The sequence below is a fragment of the Urocitellus parryii genome, chromosome 9 (assembly GCF_045843805.1).
Source record: "Urocitellus parryii isolate mUroPar1 chromosome 9, mUroPar1.hap1, whole genome shotgun sequence".
In the NCBI taxonomy this organism is placed as follows: Eukaryota; Metazoa; Chordata; class Mammalia; order Rodentia; family Sciuridae; genus Urocitellus; species Urocitellus parryii.
Genome location: NC_135539.1, coordinates 127,378,910 through 127,384,261, shown reverse-complemented (window position 1 = coordinate 127,384,261; position 5,352 = coordinate 127,378,910). Strand labels below are relative to the sequence as shown.

Below are 5,352 nucleotides of genomic sequence, written 5' to 3'. Positions count from 1 at the left end.
ACCTACTATTTAATCACGATTAATAAACATCTGATGGAGGGACAAAATGTAATTTTTTTTCTCAACTCATAACTGAGAGAATTAAATCCTAGAAGCAGGATTTATTGATGATTCATGGAAATCAATTTCTTTAAAAGGCATTTTAAGGACATAAACAAGCAATGTTGTTACCCAGGGCAAAATTAAGCATAAAAACATATTGCCTCTGAGGCAGAACAAAATCGTTTCTTGCAGGGAACAATATTGCAGAGTCGCAGCATGAGCCTTGAATTCTATTTCAGGGAAGAGACTAGAAAAAAGAAAAACACATTAATAATAAGCTTCTGTCCATGATCAAAGAAATCTAAATTTCCCAGCTTGGATATGTGCGCTGAAATAAGAAAGTTACACTTGCTACTTGCTTTCTGGAAGTTAATCCACATCATATTTACGCTGTTAGATAATCTCTTATGCATTCATTTTACTTACAAGTAAATTAGTTATTAGGATTAAGCACTTGGGTTATTATTTCATCATCCTTTGCTAAATTGACATAGAGAAAATCCTGTTGTTTTCCTTTATGTTCCCAAAGTAAAAAAAAAATAATAATAATCGTTTTCAAATGTGTTCATGGTAGTGTTTGGGGCAGTTACTAAGTTCGTGAAACAGAATAGGAATATATTTTTGTGATATCAAGCAATCCTTTCTTTATTTTTCCTTGAACATATGTGCCTGTGATACCTCTCCTCCCTATGAAGTCTGCTGTCACTATATTGCTAGAAACTACCAGTCCAGGTAGAAATGATCTCCTGACTGAGCTGGTGAATAAGTGACTGGCCTGTACCTCAGGCACCAGAGTGTGGCACCCTGGAATATTAAGTCAACCAACAACACAATCACTCCTAGGTCTGAAAACCAGCCTACTCTCCAATACCAATTTTTTTTGCTTTGCTGCATATTTTATTATTGTGTCACCTGGATTGCTATGCTTTTTTGCTATACATTTTTTTCTTTTTGTTCTTGCTTTCTTTTTTTTTTTTTTGCTAGTTCCTTAAAAGCATACTTTTTTTGCTCTCAGATAATGAAAAAAAAAAGTAAAGGAATAGCAATATTCAGAAAAAAACAGCTGAATACACATAATCATGAAACTTCACACTGTGATATATTATCTCTGATGCCATAGAGCAGATGTACTATATTTAGTTTTAATATAGTGAAAACAGCATGGATTCAAAATTCTGCATTCGTCGTCAGTCCCCATAGGAAACGATTTCATTTTCCATAATTTTCTCTTTTCATACTTACCAAAGATGTATTCTTTCCTTTTAGTTCACATGCTCCTTTTTGCTATGATTTTCTATACATGCTGAAAAGTTTCTAATGTTACCTTTCTGAAATACTGGATTCCTTCATTCTTTCTTCTTTCTTGATATTGCTCTCCTTTAAGCTTTAAAAGTGTTATTTAGCCCCTACAAAATTATTTTACACAAATATTAGAGATAAGAAATATTTCTGGACAAAATTTTAATTTAGGCTTGTCCTGTGGAATTACCACTCTGATTGTTAGGTACCTTATTTTATTCTAGGGGACTTGATCAAAGATAAATGTGTTAGTCATCTTTCCGTCTCTAACACAAAGTATCTAAGGAAATCACCTACAAGGGAAAAATGTACTTTGGCTCATAGTTTCAGAGATTTCAGTCCATGGTTACTTGATGCCACCATTCATTGTTTCTGGACCTGAGAGGGGGTAGAATATCGTGGTGGGAAGCAATTGTTGGGGCAAAGCTGCTCATGTCACCGTAGCCAGGAAGCAAAGACAGAGAAAGCAGGGAGAAAAGGGACAGTGACCAAATATAATCTTCAGAGGCATGTGCCCAATGACCTATTTCTTCCACCCAGGCCCCAATCTCCTAACGTTTCCACAATCTCCTAATCACACATGAATCTGTAGATGAAGTAATCTATTCATGGGAGCACAGCCTTCATGATCCCATCACTTACCAAAGTTCTCAACTCTGAACACCTCAGTATTGTTCATCAAGATATGAGCTTTTGGCTGACATTTCAGATCCAAACCACAACAATAAGTAATTTCTGCTAATTTCTAAAGGATTTCTATGCATGTGATGGCTAGTTGCTTTAGCACCATATTTGGAGAGAACATATCCTTTTACTTGTTCTTCCCAGATGTTTTGGTCAAAGCAATGCAAAATTGGACTAAAACAGAGTTAATTATTTAAAACTTGCCTCACATATAAGTCCTTTCAACCTGTCCCTGAAACCATCCCTATAGAAGATCCTGCTTATATTTCCTTATTACCTACAATACAAACATTTCCCCAGGCCGAAGGCATAGCTCAGTGGTACAGAGCATGCTTAGTATGTAGGAGTAACTGGATCCAGTGCCAGCAACCACCCATCTCTGCCTTACCCAAAACATACTTTCAGGCTGTAGCAAAACTGTGCTTTCTATTAAAAGTGAAAACTCTCATTTGACTGTTTTAAAGTGTAAGAATATGATTAAATTACTCAAGTAGATTCATATTAATTTAATATTAATTTATATTAATTATACTTTTTTTCAAAAATCTATAATATTATAATCATTATAATCATTCAAGACATATAATGCAAAGGCTAAAGAAATTTCGTCCCATATGGACGTTGTAAGGAAAAATGTCAGTCTGATATAAGCTAATTGGACTAATTTTAGGAAATTGTTTCTGATAATGAATAGTCACAAACATTATAAACCACTTAAAATTACTATATGTGAATCAAAAGGCAAATGGCTGATTTTCATTTCCTACCATTGCCCTTAGATGCATTTCATATACTTTTGAAAAACTAATAGTTGTAAGTGGATCTTTATAACCTAGAGTATATTCAAGGTAATACTTAATTCAATAGGTATTGCATATGGTTAATGATATGTAAAAACAAAATTTGATTCTTTTTAAGCAACAGCCAAACAAAATTAAAAATCCTTTCAGAAAAGTCATTGAAAAATGCAAAGAAAAATAGATTTTCTTCATGCACTAGAAATGTTTACAACTGGTTCTTATCAATTATGCATATAGATAGCTAATCACAGCCATTATATTTTGTAAATATCTGTAAATAGCATAATTGTACACTGATATTATAAGAACAGGAATAAGAGTATTGAATTGGGATTTAATGAACCCTCTCCTGTTGCTCCTACATTTAGTTTTAAACATAATTCCATTCTTCTGAGAAGTTGTATGCTTCTCAAAAATAATAGATACATGGGATAAATCTTTATTCCTAGACATATATATTATTGGTGTCTATATTAATAATTGTATACCTCCTAAATTTAATTTTTAAAAAGATGTAATCTGATTCCATATGGGACTATTCAATTGTATGTAAATCAGTGAAAATGAATTTATCTTAGATTTTTTAACAAACGAATATCAAATTATTATTTTTATTTTAGTCTGATAATAAGATATTTGTAAATATGAATTACTTCCCCAAACATTTTTTTGGTAAATGCTTCATGTCTATTTTATTCATGACTTTAGTTAAATGAGCTTCATTCTCCTCCAATCAAGAGAAGGAGATTATGTGTTCTTTCTATAGTGGCCTTGGATTTTGTGTTGCTCAATACAACGCTGTAGATGTAGTGCCCATTCCCAAACTAGTTCTCAAGAAGACCTGCACACTTCTCTCACTCTTACACTCTGCCCTCATTGTGAAGGTATGCTCACTCAAGCCTTCTGAAAGGTGAGAAACTAGTAGAAAAAGGTGAGCCAGCCCAATCAAGACCATTCCATATATGCAGCTGAATCTTCCAGAGACCAGAAAAATCATTCAGCCAAGCAGAACTAAAAGTAGCCCATTGATCTTTGATTTTTTGGCTATAACAAATTATTGTTCTTTTAAGCCCCTAAGTATTGAGTGTAATGAAAAGTAAGTATATTTTGGATTTAGATAACTGAGACACATTGAAAATTGGTAGCTCCTGTGATTCATTCCAGCATTCTTTAGATATTCTAAATAAAATGCATTAATATTTTTTTACAACAATGACATGTTATAACTAATAAAATCTGAAGAGAAGGGGAGTATATGTAACATAAATTTCATCATACTTATAAGAATGCAAAATAATACATCAAATAATAATAGTATGAACTTATTTTCTACAGTAGGAGTTTAATACTAGGACAGGAAAAAACAGAAATTGCCAAAAACTAAAGATGAGTGTCCTTAAGAAAGAGAAAGATAAAACAAGGAACTTTTTTTAGTCTACGTTCCTGTTAATATTTTAACAGTTTTCAGTATCAAGCACCTATATTACATAAAAATAAAATTGCAGGGGAGAACTATCAGCCTAATTCATTAGTACAGGTTGAATATCCTTTTTCAGAAATGCTTCAGATAAGATGTATTTCAAATTTGGGAACTTTTTTTTTACTGTAGTTATTCATTCATATTAATTGCTCAGATTAATTGTATTCACTATATTTTTATACAAGAAAATGGAATGTTTCACAAGTTTTCAGGGCATCTTTGTGAAAGGGACATGCTCATTATGTCTATATTATTCCAAATATAGCGTATGTGCTGCTGAAATGAGTGCAAGATTTTAGATTCTCTTTTTTTCTGAGGAGGGGATTTGGGAATATCTGTACACATACACTGTGATATAATGAGGATGGCATCCAAGTCTAAACCTGAAACTCACTAATGCTTCATGCACATCTTATACAATAGCTTAAAGGTAATTGTATAGATATACATATTCATTAAATGATGTGTTTGTAAATTAGGATCTGCATCATATATTGGATTATCGGAATTCCAGAAGTGTCACAAACTTCATCATCCACGAGGACAATTTGCATGGCTTATTTTCTTTTATTTTGGCATCACCATTGTTCCTGACTGTAAATTTATATGCTACCAGGGAACAGTAATTTTCTTACACTTATTTATGTATAAGTGCTTAAAAGTAAAAAAAAATATGATAAACTATTAATGCAGTGGAAAAAATGCTATGGTAGTGTTTGAGTTAACTAAACAGCACAGTAGCATCACCAGAATTCCTGTATTGACTATTAATCAAAGGAATCACAAAGAATGGCACCTTTCAGTCCACTTAAAATGCTTTTATTTACTTGTTTATTGACTAAAAGGCTACTACTGTACATTGCCTTTTACTATTGTTTTCAGAGAGAAGAAACTTCAGAAGCAGCTGACAGACTAGAGGTGTTTCCTGTAAAGACAAGGAGGCATTCTGCTGAATGGCTTTTCAAGTGTTCCCTCTGGAGTTCTCAGCCTCTTTAGCACTGTTTTTTTGGCGTGGAAGTCTCCCTTAGATTTTATACACTATCAGAT

At 32.8% G+C, this 5,352-nt stretch overlaps 1 non-coding gene across 1 annotated transcript; it reads right to left on the bottom strand.

The window, feature by feature from the left end:
• Window positions 1-4,487: 4,487 nt before the first annotated feature.
• On the bottom strand, window positions 4,488-4,594 carry LOC113184122 (U6 spliceosomal RNA). The gene has a single exon (XR_003300952.2). It is a non-coding gene; the product is annotated as a U6 spliceosomal RNA (small nuclear RNA).
• Window positions 4,595-5,352: the final 758 nt, after the last annotated feature.